General features: G+C 38.6%; 1 protein-coding gene across 1 annotated transcript in view; it reads right to left on the reverse strand.

Annotated features, from left to right (window-relative positions):
• Window positions 1-19,969, reverse strand: part of Sfmbt1 (Scm like with four mbt domains 1) — a 109,836-nt gene that overhangs the window by 89,155 nt on the left and 712 nt on the right. The window lies entirely within an intron of this gene.

Here is a 19,969-nt window from a genome sequence, read left to right on the forward strand (position 1 = left end):
ATCCTCACAAGCATCTGCTGTCACCTGAGTTTTTGATCTTAGCCATTCTGACTGGTATGAGGTGGAATCTCAGGGTAATTTTGATTTGAATTTCCCTGATGACTAAGGATGTTGAACATTTCTTTAGGTGCTTCTCAGCCATTCAAGTTTCCTCAGTTGAGAATTCTCTGTTTAGCTCTGTTACCCATGTTTTAATAGGGTTATTTGGTTCTCTGGAGTCTGACTTCTTAAGTTTTTTTATATATTGGATATTAGCCCTTCATCGGATGTAGGATTGGTAAAGATCTTTTCCCAATCTGTTGGTTGCTTTTTGTCCCATTGACAGTGTCCTTTGCCTTACAGAAACTTTGCAATTTTATGAGGTCCCATTTGTCAATTCTTGATCTTAGAGCATAAGCCATTGGTGTTCTGTTCAGGAAAATCTCCCCTGTGCCCATGTGTTTGAGGCTCTTGCCCATTTTCTCCTCTATTAGTTTCAGTGTGTCTGGTTTTATGTGGAGGTCCTTTATCCACTTGGACTTGAGCTTTGTACAGGGAGATAAGAATGGATCATTTAGCAGTCTTCTACATGTTGACCACCAGATGAACCAGCACCATTTGTTGAAAATGCTCTTTTTACCACTGGATAGTTTTAGCTTCTTTGTCAAATATCTAGTGACCAAAGGTATGTGGGTTCATTTCTGGGTCTTCAATTCTATTCCATTGATCTTCCTGCCTGTCTCTGTACCAATACCATGCAGTTTTTATCACTATTGCTCTATAGTACAGCTTGATGTCAGGGATAGTGATTCCTGCAGAAGTTCTTTTATTGTTGAGAATAGTTTTCACTATCCTGGGTTTTTTGTTATTCCAAATGAATTTGAGAATTGCTCTTTCTATCTCTATGAAAAATTGAGTTGGAATTTTGATGGGAATTCAATGGATCTGTAGATTGCTTTTGGCAAGATGGCCATTTTTACTATATTAATGCTGCCAATCCATGAACATGGGAGATCTTCTGAGGTCTTCTTTGATTTCTTCAGAGATTTGAAGTTTTTGTCGTACAGATCTTTCACTTGCTTGGTTAGAGTCACACCAAGATATTTTATATTGTTTGTGACTATTGTGACGGGTGTCGTTTCCCTAATTTCTTTCTCAGCCTGCTTATCTTTTGAGTATAGGAAGGCTACTGATTTTATTGAGTTAATTTTATATCCAGCCACTTTGCTGAAGTGGTTTATCAGCTGTAGGAGATCTCTGGTGGAATTTTTGGGGTCACTTAAGTATACTATCATATCATCTGCAAAAAGTGATAATTTGATTTCTTCCTTTCAAATCTGTATCTCTTTGACCTCCTTTTGTTGTCTAATTGCTCTACCTGGTACTATATTGAATAGATAGGGAGAGAGTGGGTAGCCTTGTCTTGTCCCTGATTTTAGTGGGATTGCTTCAAGTTTCTCTCCATTTAGTTTGATGTTGGCTACTAGCTTGCTGTATATTGCTGTTACTTTGTTTAGGTATGGGCCTTGAATTCCTCATCTTTCCGAGACTTTTAGCATGAAGGGATGTTGAATTTTGTCAAATGCTTTTTCAGCATCTAATGAGATGATCATATGAGGTTTTTTTTCCTTTGAGTTTGTTTATGTAGTGGATTATGTTGATGGATTTCCGTATATTGAAATCCTACATTCCTGCATCCTTGGGATGAAGCCTACTTGATCCTGGTGAATGATCATTTTGATGTGTTCTTGGATTTGGTTTGCAAGAATTTTATTGACTATTTTTGCATTCATAAGGGAAATTGGTCTGAAGTTCTCTTTCTTTGTTGGGTCTTTGTGTGGTTTTGGTATCAGCATAATTGTGGCTTCACAGAAAGAACTGGGTAGTGTTCCTTCTGTTTCTATTTTGTGGAATCGTTTGAAGAGTATTGGTATGTCTTCTCTGAAGGTCTGATAGAATTCTGCACTAAACCCATCTGGTCCTGGGCTTTTTTTGGTTGGGAGACTTTTAATGACTGCTTCTATTTCTTAGGGGTTATGGGACTGTTTAGATGGTTTATCTGATCCTGATTTAACTTTGATATTTGGTATCTGCCTAGGAAATTGTCCATTTCATCCAGATTTTCCAGATTTGTTGAGTATAGGCTTTTGTAGTAGAATCTGATGGGTTTTTTTTTTTAATTTCCTCAGTTTCTGTTGTTATGTCTCCCTTTTCATTTCTGATTTTGTTAATTTGGATACTGTCTCTGTGCCCTCTGGTTAGTTTGGCTAAGGGTTTATCTATCTTGTTGATTTTCTCAAAGAACCAGCTCCTGGCCTTGTTGATTCTTTGTATAGTTCTCTTTGTTTCTACTTGGTTGATTTCAGCCCTGAGTTTGATTATTTCCCGCCATCTACCCCTCTTGGGTATATTTGCTTCTTTTTGTTCTAGAGCTTTCAGGTGTGCTGTTAAGCTGCTAGTGTATGCTCTCTCCAGTTTCTTTTTTGAGACACTCAGAGCTATGAGTTTTCCTCTTAGCACTGCTTTCATTGTGTCCCATAAGTTTAGGTATGTTGTCCCTTAATTTTTATTAAATTCTAAAAAGTCTTTCATTTCTTTCTTTATTTCTTCCCTGACCAAGTTATCATTGAGTAGGGCATTGTTCAGCTTCCATGTGTATATGGGCTTTCTGTTGATTGTTTTGTTGTTGTTGTTGTTGTTGTTGTTGAAGACCAGCCTTAGTCTGTGGTGATCTGATAGGATGCATGGGATTATTTCAATCTTCTTGTATCTGTTGAGGCCTATTTTGTGACCGATTATATGGTCAGTTTTGGAGAAGGTACCATGAGGTGCTGAGAAGAAGGTATATTTTTTTGTTTTAGGATGAAGTGTTCTATAGATATCTGTTAAATCCATTTGGTCCGTAACTTCTGTTAGTTTCACTGTGTCTCTGTTTAGTTTCTGTTTCCATGATCTGTCCACTGATGAGAGAGGAGTGTTGAAGTCTCCCACTATTATTGTGTGAGGTACAATGTGTGCTTTGAGCTTTAGTAAAGTTTCTTTTATGAATGTGGGTGCCCTTGTACTTGGAGCAATGATGTTCAGAATTAAGAGTTCTTCTTGGTAGATTTTTCCTTTGATGAGTATGAAGTATCTTTTTTGTAAAATAACTTTTGGTTGAAAGTCAATTTTATTTGATATTAGAATAGGCTACTCCAGCTTGTTTCTTGGGATCATTTCCTTGGAAAATTGCTTTCCACCCCTTTACTCAGAGGTAGTGTCTGTCTTTGACACTGAGGTGCATTTCCTGTATGCAGCAAAATGCTGGGTCCTGTTTACATATCCAGTCTGTTAGTATATATCTTTTTATTGGGGAATTGAGTCCACTGATGTTAAGAGATATTAAGGACCAATGATTGTAGCTTCCTGTTATTTTTGTTGTTAGAGATGGAATTATGTTTGTGTGGCTATCTTCTTTTAGGTTTGTTGAAAGAAGATTACTTTATTGCTTTTTCTAAGGTGTAGTTTCCCTCCCTGTGTTAAAGTTTTCCATCTATTATCTTTTTGAGGGCTGGATTTGAGGAAAGATATTGTTTAAATTTGGTTTTGTCATGGGATATCTTGGTTTCTCCATCTATGGTAATTGAGAGTTTTTCTGGGTATAGTAGCCTGGGCTAGCATTTGTATTCTCTTAGGGTCTGTATGATATCTGCCCAGGATCTTCTCGATTTTATAGTGTCTGGTGAGAAGTCTGGTGTAATTCTGATAGGTCTGCCTTTATATGTTACTTGACCTTTTTCCCTTACTGTTTTTAATATTCTTTCTTTGTTTTGTGCATTTGGTGTTTTGACTATTATGTGATGGGAGGAATTTCTTTTCTGGTCCAACCTATTTGGAGTTCTGTAGGCTTCTTGTATGTTTATGGGCATCTCTTTCTTTAGGTTAGGGGAGTTTTCTTCTATAATTTTGTTGAAGATATTTACTGGCCCTTTGAGTTGGGAAGCTTCACTCTCTTCTACACCTATTATCCTTAGGTTTAGTCTTCTCATTGTGTCCTGGGTTTCCTGGATGTTTTCTTGGGTTAGGAGCTTTTTGGATTTTTCATTTTCTTTGACTGTTGTGTCAATATTTTCTATGGTATCTTCTTCACCTGAGATTCTCTCTTCTATCTCTTGTATTCTGTTGGTGATGCTTGCATCTATGACTCCTGATCTCTTTCCTAGGTTTTCAATCTCCACAGTTGTCTCCCCTTGTGATTTCTTTATTGTTTCTATTTCCATTTTTATGTGTATGAGTACACCATTGCTCTCTTCAGACACACCAGAAAAGGGCATCAGATCCCATTACAGATAGTTGTGAGCCACCATGTGGTTGCTGGGAATTGAACTCAGTACCTTGGGAAGAGCAGTGTGCGTGCTCTTAACTGCTGAGCCTTCTCTCCAGCCCTCTATTTTTATTTTTAGATCCTGTATGGTTTTGTTCAATACCTTCCCCTGTTTGGTTGTGTTTTCCTGTAATTCTTTAAGGATTATAATGGATTTATGTGTTTCCTCTTTAAGGGCTTCTAGCTGTTTACCTTTGTTCTCCTGTATTTCTTTAAGGGAGTTATTTATGTCCTTCTTAAAGTCCTCTATCATCATCATGAGATGTGATTTTAAATCAGAGTCTTGCCTTTCCGGTGTGTTGGGGTGTCCAGGGCTTGCTGTGGTGGGAGAACTGGGTTCTGATGATGCCAAGTAGCCTTGGTTTCTTTCTGTTGCTTATGTTCTTGCACTTGCCTCTTGAAATCTGTTTATCTCTGGTGTTAGCTAGTCTTGCTGTCTCTGACTGTAGCTTGTCCCTCCTAGGAACCTGTGAGCCTGTGACCTTAGGTGTGTAAGCACTCCTGGGAGACCAGATCTCTTCAGCTATATGCAACTTTTAACACACTATATTTTATAGTTCTGGACAGCATGGCTTTAATTTAGGACAACACTGGGAACATCAGTGACTATAATATAACTTTCTATGAACCAACTGAACCAACTCAATGAGACCCCTGGCCTATGGACCTTTGCTTTTTTTTTTTTTTTTTAGCAAATTCCATCTTCTACCTTGATATCATAACTAAGTATGTCTCAACTGCTTCTAAAGAAAAAGCAGTTGGCTCTTGTACTCTGCTCAGTTTTCCCAAGGGAGATAAGCAGTCCCAATACACAAAATTCTGAGACCTCTATTTATATTCCTGCTGTGATAGTGTTTTTAACATTTCATTGTTTTAAAAGAAAATTCTGGTATTTTATACCATGGATAAACCTTGAGAACAATATGGTAAATGAAAAACAGTATCCACAAGAGGCCAATTACTATACAATTGATTCTGCTTATAAAAAGTACCTAGAATTGTCAAAATCACAAGCAGAAAACACAGTGGTGGTGCCACAGCAGAGGGGGGAGGGGAGAGAGAGAGAGAAATGGAGTCACTATTAAGTGTTATCATTTCACTTTTAGTTCACTTTTAAGAGATAAGGAGATAGATGGAGGCAAAAGCTGCATAAAATTATGAACATATTTAAAGTAGCACTGAACAATACATTCAGAATGTTTAAAGTTATCAAATTCCAGTCATTTACCTCTAATTTTTTTTATTTGGAGAATAATAAAAATGCACTTGGCACTGTAGAGATGGCTCAGCAATTAAAAGCATTTGCTGCTCTTGCAGAAGAGCTGAACTTGGTTCCCAGCATCCACATGGCAGCTCAGATCTGCCTATAACTACAGGTCTAGAGAGAATCAATGCCTCTGTGGGCTCTTGCATGTACATGGTGCATATACATATACTTGGGCACGAAATATACACATAAATGACAAAATTTTTAATGTGCCTCAATTATTTTTATGCTCTAGGCAGGGATATGTTATGTGCACCTGTATGGCTGTTATTTAATCATTCTATGGTTATTTTACAAAGACATAAGTAAAAGCCAACCAAAATGGTATCTTGAAATTATGGCTATAGTCTGTTATACATTATTTTTAACAAGAGAGATTTGTGTATGTGTGTGTTTCAAAAACTCCTAGGGTTGCAGGGGAAGAGGCTGTAGAGATGGCTCATTAGTTAAGAGCACTTGCTACTCTTACAGAAAAAAAGGGCTCTCTCTTTCTATTCCTAGGACCCACATGATAGCTTACAGCCATCCCTAATTCCAGTTCCAGGAGTTCTGAAATTCTCTTCTCTTTCTCCAGCACCAGGCAGGCATGTAGTGCATATACATTCATTCAGGCAAAATACTCATGCACATAAAATAAATTTTTAAGAAAATATTTTAACTCCTCAGAGGACAAAAATATTAATTTTGACCCCAAGCAAAATATTTGTTGTTAAAGTATCTTTACACTGAACAACAACAAAAAAAATAGTTATCAGCAAGAAAACTTTTTGAACTATTTAACTAATTACTAAACTTATTTCACCTTATGTTGTCATTCCAAGTGTGTAACCTTGACTACCATGATGGCTAATCTTGGCTGTCAACTTGAATACATCTGGAATCAACTAAAACCCTTGCAGCTGGGTATGCCTGTGAAGATTTTCCTATATGGGGGGGACAGGGAAGTCCGTCAAGACAGAGTGTCTCTGTGTAACAAATCTCTGGACTTGCTTATGTAGAATAGGCTGGCCTCAAATTCATAGAAATCTACCTACCTCTGCCTCCTGAGTGCTGGGATCAAAGGCATGCAACACCATGCCTAACTGAGAGATTTCCTTAACTGGATCATTTGAGGTGGGAAGACTCACCTAAATCTGGGCCACACCTTTTGGAAACAGCACACATAAAAGGACATACAACAAGAAAGCTTTTGCTTTTGCCTGCTTTCCCTCACTCTAGCTTACAAATCTGTCCATCCTCCTGTTGAGGCAGTATTTGATTATTAGAGCCTACTTTGGGATTTCAACACATACTAAAAGCCATCAATTCTTATCTATGTGTCTATATCAATACACACACATACATATACACACACACATACACATATGTACACACATACATATATATATACATATACACATTTTATACACATCTTTTGTATATGATATATATCCACACACATCTTTTCATGCTTATCAGTTTAGAAAACACAAAAACAACTTTTAACAAACCATGTTCCATCCAGACCATAGCAATTCTAATAAATCTCTTTCATTCATATATGTGTGTATTTATGTATATATGTATATATATATAATTTTTGTATTTTTGTATATATGATACATGCACACATACACTTTCTCATGCTTTTCATTTATGTTCCTTTAGAAAACACTAATACAACTACTAACAAACCACTTTCCATTTCTCATCTAAGACCCTCTCTGAGAACTGTAGAGATGGCTCAATGGTTAATATAGTTGTTCCAAAAGACATGAGTTCAGCTCCCATTACCTACACTAGGCAGCTCACAAGCGCCTCTAATTCCAGCTCCAGGAGGATCCAAAACCTCTGGATTCTGAGGGCACCTGCATATCCTCACATACATACATACATACATACATACATACACACACAAAAAAAATTTTAAATAATAAAAATAAATCTTAAAAAATACACTAAATATTACCTCATTCCAAAACCCAATCCTTCCCACAAAATACTCTTTAAATACTCTATCTACCCCAAATCAGCTTAGTAATTATCTTCTTCCTATACTAACTAAAATGGGAAAAAGGAACTAATACATGCAATACTGTACACCATGTCAGAAATGCTACTACTTTCTGCACAATGTTCAGTTCACTAAAATATCTGATAATCTACAAAGTTCAAGAAGTATTTCACATCATTTGACACAATAGCAGCTAAAAAAATGGCTCACTGGTTAAAAATGAGTACAGGCATTTATGTGAGGTGGTTCCCAATTACTTGTAACTCCAGCTCCAGGGAACCCAACTCTGGGCTCCTCAGGCACTGTGTTTGTGTGCATATAACACACAATTTGGGCACGCACACACACACAGAGAGAGAGAGAGAGAGAGACAGAGACAGAGACAGAGAGAGACAGAGAGACAGAGAGAGAGAGACAGAGAGAGAGAGACAGAGAGACAGAGAGAGAGAGAGAGAGACAGAGAGAGACAGAGAGACAGAGAGAGACAGACAGAAACAGAGCGAGACAGAGAGACAAGAGACAAAGAGACAGAGAGGGACAGAGAGAGAGACAGAGAGACAGAGACAAAGAGACACAGAGAGAGACAGAGGCAGAGACAGACAGAGACAGACAGACAGAGACAGAGAGAGATCTGAGACCTGACAAGATAGCCAGAGCTACACAGAGAAACCTTGTCTTGAAAACCAAAGAAAAGAGTCCTGAAAGATCACTTAAAGACAAAGAGAATTTAATTAAGTTTGAGACTTTTTGTTGTGTTTTTAAATAAATTTTATCTTTATTTAGTTAATCCGAGATTATACTGAACTTGTGTTTATTGTTCTGTGGGGTTTTTGTTTTTGTTTTTTACAAAGTCTGTCTATTATGTAGTTCTGGTTATCCTAGAACTCACTCTATAGATCAGGCTGGCCTTCAACTCGCAGAGGTCCACCTACCTCAGCCTCCCAAGTGCTGAGAGATTAAAGGCATAAACCACTACACCCAGCCTCTGAACCTGAATTTATTTTAGTTGATTTATAATTACTAAATATACAAGGATTAAAGATTTCTTCTATAATATCTTGACTTTCCACTTACATCATTTTTATTTTGTGTCTCTTATTAAAATTTAACTAATTTGTAGGGAGAATGTCTTGAGAGAATCTCTTTTTTCTTTTTTCTTTTTTTTTTTTTTTTTTTTTTTTGGTTTTTTGAGACAGGGTTTCTCCATGTAGCCCAGGCTGTCCTGGAACTCACTCAGTAGACCAGGCTGGCCTCGAACTCAGAAATCCTCCTGCCTCTGCCTCCCAAGTGCTGGGATTAAAGGCGTGCGCCACCACTGCCGGGCGAGAGAATCTCTTGTACTGAATGGAAGCATCACCTGTCAATTAAAAGCTGATTAGCCAAAGAGCAGAGGCAAGAAATAGGAAGTGGGAGTTCCAACTGAAAGAGGATTTCTGGGAAATAGTCAAGAGTGACAAGGATTCGCCCTGAATTCTGAGAAAGAAGATCGCATAAAACTGAAGAAGAGGTAATTAGCCATGTAGCATGATCTAGACTAGTTTAAATGAGGTAACTGAGTTATGAGCCAGCAAAAATGAGCCAAAGTTATTGGCCTAGGCATTTATTCATATATACATATATACATATATATATGTGTGTGTGTGTATCTATACACACTTATATTTATTTACTCATATATTCATATATAAGTCTATATACTTCATATAATTTTATATATGACATTCATTTATATTACATTATATTACATTATATTATATTACATTATATTATGTCTGAGTTTCAGGGAACTTGGGTGCAGATGGAAAAGCATAAAATTCAAACTTAGAAAGAACCAGGCTTAGAGCCTAAAATGTTCCAGGTGGAAGGCATGCATAAGCACTCCCCGGAAACAGCAGGTTCCTAGATAGATTAGGGAACCTAAGCCTAGTGCATCTCACAAGTGTAGCTCCTTTAAGAGAGACCACCACTTTTCAGCAAAGCCGGCAGAAGCAAGGCCCATGAACTAATTCAGAGACAGCTGCTCTGTGGTTTCTCTCAAATGAGAGCCTGAGAGCACAGTAGCTGAGGCTTCTCCCAAGCATAGCATTCATGGTTCCAGAGAAAAGTCGAAAAGCCCATTAGAGAGAACTAGCCCATCCAATTCAGGTCCATGTTGGAAAAGCCTACAACTGCCCAGAGTAGTGCTGAGAAGTACTGACTTGAGTAGGTCAGAGCCAGGAGCCGGCAGCCAGCAGCCTTCCTGACATGTTAGCTGTGCAGCAGAGAGAAGCCAGCTACAGACAAGTGAAAATTGTGGGAAAAGCTGAAAAGTCAACAGACTTGGTAAGATACTTGGGAATTCCTTAAGCAGAGTTAGAGACTAAGAAGAAAATATTGTTTATGTTTAAAATGGAGAAAAAAAGAACAATAGAGTACACTTAGACCCTGTATAATTTTGTTCTGATTATCAGCATCCAAATAATTATATGTTCAATAATGATTGTAGTTGTAGTATTCTCTTTAAGAAAGAACAGAATAAAGCAGACTTAGAGAAAGAAAAGACTGAAAGATTTGGAATGCTAGATTTGAGTCCATAAACCAGAGGTTAGAGGATTATTCAAATCAGAATAAAGAATCTTCAAAAGAATCCAATCTGGAACCTACAGCAACATCAGAAAAGTAGTTGCAGATGAGAAAAATCCACAAACGCTTGAGGAATTAGAATGTCAAGCCATAGAGACGCAATATGCTAAGTTAAGAACACAGATTCTGCTTAATGATGCTACCTTAGAGCCATGTCATACAATAGCTTATTAGAAAGAGTTTAAGATGTTTAAATATGTACATGTGTTGGTATATATAACTGATATAGGTTCAGAATTCTAAGAGGCTCTGCTTTAAATTCTGAAAAGAATTATTCTGAGATAACATTTATCAGAGATGATGGCTTTCTTGGAGATGTGTTTATAGATTAAAACTGATACTGCTTCAACATAAGTATCCATTAGAATAAAACAATTATTTAGATGTTATGGCATAAAATGTTATAGATTTATCTTACAATAATACAGGTCAAGCAATTATGGAGAGATCTAATCGTACTTTAAAGGAAATTATCATTTAATAGAAAGGGGATATGGAATCTCCCAGAGATAGATTAAATAATGCTTTATTGACTTTAAAATTTTTAAGTGTTAATGAAACAGATAACACAGCTGTTGAGAGATACTGGATTATGAAAATAAAAACTAAACTAAATCAGCCTGTTTATATCTAGGATGTCCTAACTTCAAAAAGGAGGGAAGGAAATGTGTTATGCTGGGGTAGAGGCTGTACATCTGTATTCATAGGGGAAAAAAAAGCTGTGGATTCCATCCAAATCAATAAAAATTGTATTTCATGGAGGAGACCCTCTGAAGATCCTGACTGCACCCAGGAAGGAAGAAATCATGAAGACCAATAAGGCAGGTGACTTGTATCCCTGACTCCCTACATGGGAACAGCTCTGAGACTAGCTGAGTCATGAAAATGTCTCCAGACAGGACTTCAGCTATACATAGCTAATAAATCTTGTTGGCTACAGAATCCACAGGACTTATCATGCCATCCCTTCAAATGGCATAGATAGAAATGTATTGGTTATACAATCCAAACTAACTTTAAAAAAAAAGACCTGCTAGGACAGAGAGCAGAAAATCTTTAAATGATTTGTGCACATTGCACATTCCATAATACATGCTAGTGCAGAAATGTACAATACCTGTGAAAGTTTTATGTTTACAGACACCAATGAAGTCAAGGCAGCCCTAACAAGATGTACCCTCTGAGATGCTGAGACATTCAGACATATTTATTCCATCTTCCTGCTTGATCCTACCTTAGACTGCCTCTGTGCTGTTTTCTCAAAAATTTACATCTGGGACAATTTCTTTTTTTTTTTTTTTTTTTTTTTTGGTTTTTCGAGACAGGGTTTCTCTGTGTAGCCCTGGCTGTCCTGGAACTCACTCTGTAGACCAGGCTAGCCTTGAACTCTCGAACTCAGAAATCCGCCTGCCTCTGCCTCCCAAGTGCTAGGATTAAAGGCATGCGCCACCACCGCCCAGCCTGGGACAATTTCAAATAGGCTAGCCTAGATCATCCAGCATCACAGACTGTTTATGTCAGGATTTCAGTTAACCCCTGAACTTTCTCAGTGAGCAGAGACTGGACAGCAAATGCTACAGCTAGCATTCTTAAGACTGACCAATATCCCCATGTTTAAGGGGGCTGGAGTCAAAGGAAAACGATGCCCCAAATCAACAGGAAGCAATTTTAAGAGAATGACACCTCCTTCCCAAAAGGTGGGATGGAGAGTTTTTGGTTGTTCCATGGTTTATCATCATTATAGGGGGGCAGGGGGGTTGTTTGCAAGTTGTTATGGTCTTGGACAGGGGAGGAAACAAAATAAGGAAGGTTAAATTTAGAGATTTCTTTCCCTCCTATCTAGTGTTATGGGGAAGGAGGGATAAAAGGATGAAAAGAAAAAGAGGGGATATAGGAAGAATAGGATGAAAGGGTAGGTTATTGAACCTACTTTTAGAACAAAGAACATCAACAAGACAAATATTTTTACATTGGTATGGTCTTTGTATATTAATACAGATTTAGGGTTCTATTTTGCTACAATACACTATGCGTGTGTTTAACTCTTCTTTAAGGTATTGTACCTATATAATGTGAAGTTCTAGTCTTTGAATGCTGCTATTGCAAACTTGTTTAGGATAATTAAAAACTGCAAGTTGGTAATCAAACAGACAAACTGATGATCATATTAGATAGTAGTCTAGTTAAATATAGAAGTCTGTTTCCCAACGACAGGAGGACTGGAGCCATTACAAGGTCCCCTTCAAGTACTGGAGGTCAGGCCTCTATCCCCGCCTTCACAAGATTAGATTTGCCACAGCCCTTCTATACTTAGAGAAGGGAGAAGATGTCAGGGGCAGCCCTGATTACACACTGAAGGCCTAAAATCAGCCATAGGCCTAAAATCAGCCATAGGCCTAAAATCAGCAATAGGCCTGTCATACATGTATACTAACACCAAGTCTTGGGTCTCTGTGGAAAAACATTGAAACAGATGGCTATAAGCTAATGTCAACAGGCAGCTTTTGTGGAAATTTACCAGCCTGAGTAGTCATAGACCTTGTAAATAGGTAGCCTTGGCAGACAATACCAACTTAGATAAGGACAATCGAGTTATAGGCAGAGTCATAGTGACCTGTCCCCTGAACCTTCACCCAGCTGATACCCGGTTCTGAAGATATCTGTATTCCCCCTGAAAACCCACACTCCAGTGTCATCCCCTTCCCTACATCCTGCCTTTCTGTGTTTATAACCCCTGTGTGAATGAATTACGATTTGAGAAAAAATAAATAAATTATTAAAAAAAAAAAGAAATGTTTCCAAGGTTGAACAGATAGTAAATAGCTAGAAACAAGCAATATTGGCCTATTCAGATATACTATAGATAAACGGTCTTCAAAAACCTCAGAGCTACATAGTATTATATTTAACGATGTTTTATTAATAAAAGGCCTATTTTGGCAATGAGAAAAGTCTGCTCCTGGCTGCACCTCTATTCTAGTTCAAAGATGACAAGCATCAAAGAACCTCCATATGGAGTTTGCCTCAAATATGTGACAAACTAGCCACTTAGGCAAGAAACTACCCTTGCTGCAGCTGCAGACAGAATGCCGTACAAACTGTACAAACAAGATGCAGAGAAGTCAACTGCTAAGCTTTGCCAAGACAAGGTAAGCAGTCCTTCATATGCCCTGCTTCACAAAAAAGTCTGTCAGACATTCTGGGCCAGAAGGCTTAAAGATGATGCTCCAACGATACAGAGAAATTTTGGAGGACTGTCCAGGCAGTCAGCTTTGTCATATCTATAGCTTTGGAAGCTGCTGCCTGCACTCCCTGCATACTCAGGTAATATTTATTTCTTCTCGGGTCTCTGATAGGGTTGAAGACTATATAGTTAGTTATAGTCCTACAATTAAGCTTAAGTTGTTTAGGTTTTAGGAAAATGTTTTAAGGTCTAAGATGCTTTTAGGTTGGTAATGAAAGTTGTGATAAAAATTGATTTAGGTACAGAACTCTCAACTCGCCAAGATGGGATAGATAATAGAATACCTTCTTCAAGATTGGCATATACATACGGACTGCTCAATGTGAATGTAATCTCACCTGATAGTTTTCATAATTGTTATTACTGTTTACAGTTTATTACTGAAAGAGAAAGAGCCTTGGACTAAAAAGACTGGACTAAAGGGGGGATATACAGAAAGAATCTCTTGTATTGAATGGAAACATCACCTATCGAGTAAAAATGATTGGCCAATGAACTGAGGCAAGAAAAAAGAGGTGGGAGTTCTAGCAGAGAAAGGAACTCTGGGATAGAATCAGGTGCAGCAAGGATTTGCCCAAACTCTTTGAAAGATGGTTCCATAAAACTGAAGGAGAGATAACTAGTGACATGGCATGGTTTAGACTTGTTTTAAAAGGATAACTGAGTCATGAGCTGACAGAAATGATCCAAAGCAACTGGCCTAGGCACTTATTCAGATATGAGAAGTCTCAGTCATTTTAGGGAACTTGGGCACAAGTGGAAAAGTCCGTGGTTACAGTAATTACCACATCCCACTGAAAAGACTGGTCATTTTTTCTTTAACAATAATATGTTCTATTGCATTTTACAGCTATAAATACAACTGTTAGATCTCATTAAGGCAAGATAGAAAGACAAGGAAACTCTACAAATGAAAAGGGAAAGGAGCCCCTCATCCAAGAGTCTGGTCAACGCCTCTTATCAAGAGAAAACAAGAATGTCAGCATAACTACCAACTGCTGGCATTAAAATAACATCCCTTTCATATAAAGATACTTTATGTTAAAATTATTTTTTAAAAAAACTGGCTTAAGACCTAAGTATGTATGTCCTTAGATAGGGCCTAATTCTCCGCCCTCTGGGTGCATGTTTGGTTTTTACTAGGACAGGGTTGCCTTAGATTGATCTTGAATTCACAATCCTCTTGCCTGGGCAAACAGTGCTGGGATGGCAGGGCAATGCCTCCAGGACTAGCCTGAATATGGTTTTTATAAGCATCCTTTGAACAAAAAAGACTAGAAGAATAATTATATACAAATCCTCAGGTACTTCCCATTATCAGTACACTGTGCAGGGACTAGTAGCATTTCTAACACTATGTACAGTACTGCATGTGTTGAGTGCTTTTTAATGTTTTTTTTTTTAGTATACAGAAAGAGGTTAGTTACTAAACTGTTTTAGGGTAGATAGAATGGGTAAAGAATATCTGCTTTATGGGAAGGATTAGGTCTTTGGGATCAGGTGATATTTAAAGAAGGTCTTTTTTTTTTAAGACTCTTGTTAGAACTTCTGCAGTGGGCTGACAAAATGGCTCAGTTGGTTAAAAAGCCAGATTCATGAGATGAAGAGATGCCTCAGAAGTTTAGAACACTGGGTGTTCTTCCAAAGGACCCAGATTCAATTGTCAGAACCCACATGGCACCCCACAACTGTCTATAACTCATCTGACATCCTTTTGTGGACCCCAAGGGTACTAGGCATACATGCTGCTCATGAACATACATGCAGGTAAAACACATAATAAAATAAAATTTTTAATTTTATTTTAAAGATTCTTTAAGTGGCTGGGAGGGGGGATGTATCTATAATCCTGGAGGTTCTGTGGTGAAATGGAAGGCAGAAACAAGAGTCAATGTGCACTGCAGCAGCAGAAACAAGACATCCTGCCTCAAAACACAAGGCAGAAAGGACTGGAGAGATAATGGCTCAGCAGTTAAGACCACTAGCTATTCTTGACACAAGACCAAGACAGGGGCTCAGTTCCCAGAGCTCACACAGTGGCTCACAACCATCTATAACTTCAGTCTCAGAAATCGGATCACCTTTCCTGACCTCTACTGGCACCAAGCATTCAGGTGGTGCACATACCTATATGCAACTAAAACAGTCATCTATGTAAAATCAAATAAATAAATTTAAAGACAAAAACCCAAAATGGAACAAGTAAACAAACTTAAAAATTAGTCATCTGACCTCCACACATGCCCAGTTATACCCACCCCAAAAAACCCAAGCAACAAACAAACAAAAAAAACAACTTTAATGAAAAGAAATTTTTTTCTTTGTTTCTTTTTTTTTTCTCTCTCTCTCATCCCAAGGCAGGTTTTCTATGTGTAGCCTTGGAATTCAATCTGTAAACCAAGCTGGTCTCAAACTTAGAGACCTGCCTCTGCCTCCTAAGTCCTTGGATTAAAGGAATGAGTCACCACCATCCAGCAGAAAACTTGCAGGAAAGTCTACATTTTTTCTTTAATAAGTTGTTTTTAATTCTCCTTACCCTCACTTTTGAAAACTTTAAACATGAATTTTCAACAACCTAACTACATCTTTTCTGTTTGTAAATCATTTTCCAGTGGGGCTGGTATCACTTGAAATATAACAGTAGCCTAACAAAACCCCACTCCCTAAAGTCTAATGGCTAAAAACTTGGGTAACCAAAACCCCCAGACACTTGCCCCTAGCTTAACAACCAAGTATAAAGAAAAACTGTTTTCAAATACAAAAATACCCAAATTAGATACAAATTGTATTCATAAAAAGGAAAACACTCGCTGGGCGGTGGTGGCGCACGCCTTTAATCCCAGCACTTGGGAGGCAGAGGCAGGCGGATTTCTGAGTTCGAGGCCAGCCTGGTCTACAGAGTGAGTTCCAGGACAGCCAGGGCTACACAGAGAAACCCTGTCTCGAAAAGGAAAAAAAAAAAAAAAAAAAAAAGGAAAACACTCTGCCATAGCAAATCTGCACCATTTACCAGGTACATTTTTATAATTTCACTGAAATTGCTATAAAATATTAACTATCAGCCAAATAATGCCACAAAGTCTGTTTAAATTTTTAAAATGGAAAATTTAATATAATATTTAGCATTCAGATTCCTGTATAAATAATATTCTGTAGTTGTCACTTAATGTGACTATAACCTAAGGTCAATAAAGTTTGATTTGTTCATCTTTTCTATAGACATTAGATTTGTTTGTTTGTTTGTTTGTTTTTGTTTTTCGAGACAGGGTTTCTCTGTGTAGCCCTGGCTGTCCTGGAACTCACTCTGTAGACCAGGCTGGCCTCAAACTCAGAAATCCGCCTGCCTCTGCCTCCCAAGTGCTGGGATTAAAGGTATGCGTCACCACCGCCTGCCTAGACATTAAATTCAAATGACATCTTCTACTACATCTAAAGCTAAGCTCATTCTAGTTATCACTATGACAAAGCCCACCCTACAAATGTGCAGGCAAGGAAGATATTTGCACTTTGGTGATGGTTTGGTTTTGTATAGTTTGGATTTGTTTTTTTGAGTCAAAGAAACTCTCATGTAGCCCATGATAGCCTAAAACTCATCCTGTGTAGCACAGGATGGCTTTGAATTCCTAATCCTTCTGTTTCCTAAATGATGGCACTTCAGGCCTATATCATGATGCCTGGCTACCAAAGCTTTATTTTTAACATTTATTTATTTAAAATCTCTGTATGTATATTTGTGAGCACATACATGGCAAAGCATTTTTAAAGGGGAAAACCATGGTTCCCAAAGAAACAATTAAAGAGAAGAAAGCCCCTTTTGCATTTTCTGTTTCTTATATATGCCCTCAATTGCATCCCAAAGATTCAGCAGTTTAAGAATTCAAAAGGAAAAAAAAAAAGGCCTCAGAAAACTCAAGCAGTTCATCGATGGTGGCTGAATCATCATGTATTCTATTAGTTCTTTAAGCTGTAAACTTTGAATGGAATGACCAAATTTAAATTAGTTGTTGGCCCATCAACATGCTGATTAGACAGGAAAAAAAACCAACCTTTGACCTTTGTGAAGTAGTCTACATAAATCTCTAACATGGGTAGTAAACCATTCCAACTTTCTCTCACACAGATGTCTTTGCAGTCAAAAAACAAAAAACCTAGGAGTTTGCTAGAAGCTAACAAGATAAGCATTCACTTAGAACCTACCTGTCTCCTTTAGCAGTAGAAACAAAGGGCACATGAATACATTAAAAAATATTTGGGAGATACTAGCAAATTATTGCAGCATTTACTCCCAGTGGATATTTAACACTCAACTTTTTGGCTAGGGTCCTAATACAAAAAGTGGCTTTAGTTAAAGCACTTTGGACTTTATAAAAGCTGCAGCTGACATAATTTTTATTCATATTTTGTTCTTACTTTTACTGTTAGACTTTTAATGAGTTGATAAACCAGGAGTACATCCTATATGCATAAATCAAGTTAACTCCTGTCATTTAAAGGTAGTTAAAGCATTACAACCATATTATTAATTCACTGGACTTAACAAAAAAAATCAATTTTCATTGCAAATTCTACACTTAACGGAATTAATTCATCTACTACCACCTTTAAATAGTTCAGAAAATTCATAATTCTTCCTTCAAACCTATTCTCTATAAATATATCTGTATCCCAAAGTGGGTAATGATATAATAATATAACCTCGACTATAAACATAAAGACTCCCAGAAATCACGATCCTAACACAGCAAAAACTACTCAGTAAAAAACAGCCTTCTGACCACAAAGCTTAAAGGTCGGAAGCTTAAAACCCTGTAGATAATGGAACCCTACACTGGTACAAAAACACAGCATCAGGACTAAAATGACATCTCTGAGGTCAAGTACCTGCTATCCTTCGATACTTAATACTGCCCCTTTCTCATTCTTAAAGGTCCTGCTTGGAGGCAAAATTCATTGGTTATGTTAGAGGTCAGACTGGTGGCCGTCTTGGGAAAAGGGCAGATGTTTACTCAATTAGAGGAACCTCTTGGTGGGGAGGGCTGGAAATGCTCTGTACCTTAATGTGTATACGGCCATCAAGACATATGCATATGTAAAACTTCGGATTTCACTGTTAAACTTTGAAAGGTGTAATTTCTTAAGTATATTGAAATGCCTTCTTTAAAAGTCTGTGTTCGAATAAAGTTCACAGAATGATTCTGGATTTAGCTAACAAGATGGTTTTCCCCATCTATTTTTATAAAGACACATATTGTGAGTAACTTTATGTAGACAGAACCTTTCAAAACTTATTTTTCTAATTTCATTTTAAGTCTCCAAATTTTAGAACCGAAAGAATGGTGATCTACTTATCCCACTTTTGCAAATAATAAGGAAAATCAAAAACCACACTGGATAAGACATCTACCCCAAGATAAGGCGGCTCGTCAATGGCAACGTACTAACGTTATAACACAACTGTTTCCTTCTCTCAGGTCCCTCTAGTTCCAACTGGTTGTTTTGTTCCTGACACTGCAAACAAATCTGAACTCTGAATCTACCTGTGGCCTAGAAGAGTTCAACATTTGCTAAGAGTTAACAGGCCCCAATGTGTACTTATGAAAACACGTTCATCTTCCTCCACCCCATCTAGACAGCTGACACAACAACAGTTACATGCTCGAAGCATTCATTTTGCTTCAGATAAAATAAAGTATGACATCTTAAAAATCATGGTTCAGGAGAGGCCATACGAAGACATTGACAAAATCCATTCTACTTCCTTCAGATCTTTTTGGTAAATACAGGAATCACAAGACACCACTTGGGGCCAGTAACTGCTTTGAGTGACCCGCGGGGAAGCGCGCCCACCAAGTAAAAAAGCCCTACTTGAGACAGGAGCGTCCCACCCCACTGCAAGGCAAGCTCTAAAGACAACCTGGCTTTGACAGCTTACTTTGAGACCCCACTCGAACAGCTGGCATTCGCAGGGCGGTGGGGGACTTAACACGACGTATATCCTTTCCGCGGGAATTTATTTCTGGTCTCACAAGGCTTTTCTGCTCCGCAAAGAGCAGGCCTTGCTTCCCAGGACACAGGGCTCGTCCCTCTGGCCGTCTTTACAGCGAACAAAACAAGACTTGGGAAGAGAAAACGAAACGGTCACGGACCTGCCGAGCGGCCTCAGGACGCAAACCAGATCCGCGCAGGGGGTCGGCGGCGTTGCCTCCGCAGGCGAAGAGCCGGAGAGGCCGGAGCCACCGGTTGCGGCGGAGGCTGACTCTCGGCCACCGCGCTGCTGCTGCTGTTGCTGCTGCTGCTGCCGCCTGGGCCCTGCGAAGTTGAGCGGCCGCGCGGGCTGCGGGTTCGCGCCCCGCCCGGAGCGAGCCCGGGGGGGCGGGTCCGCGGGGGCTCGGCGGGAGGGCGCTCGATGGGGGCAGGGGACTGAAGCCTGCAAGTTGGGCACCCGCTGCCGCCACCCGGCCACTTTGGCCTCTCGCGCCCAGCTGGGCTGACGCGCGCCGC

This window comes from Grammomys surdaster, unplaced genomic scaffold (genome assembly GCF_004785775.1).
Source record: "Grammomys surdaster isolate TR1022 unplaced genomic scaffold, NIH_TR_1.0 125669, whole genome shotgun sequence".
NCBI lineage: Eukaryota > Metazoa > Chordata > Mammalia > Rodentia > Muridae > Grammomys > Grammomys surdaster.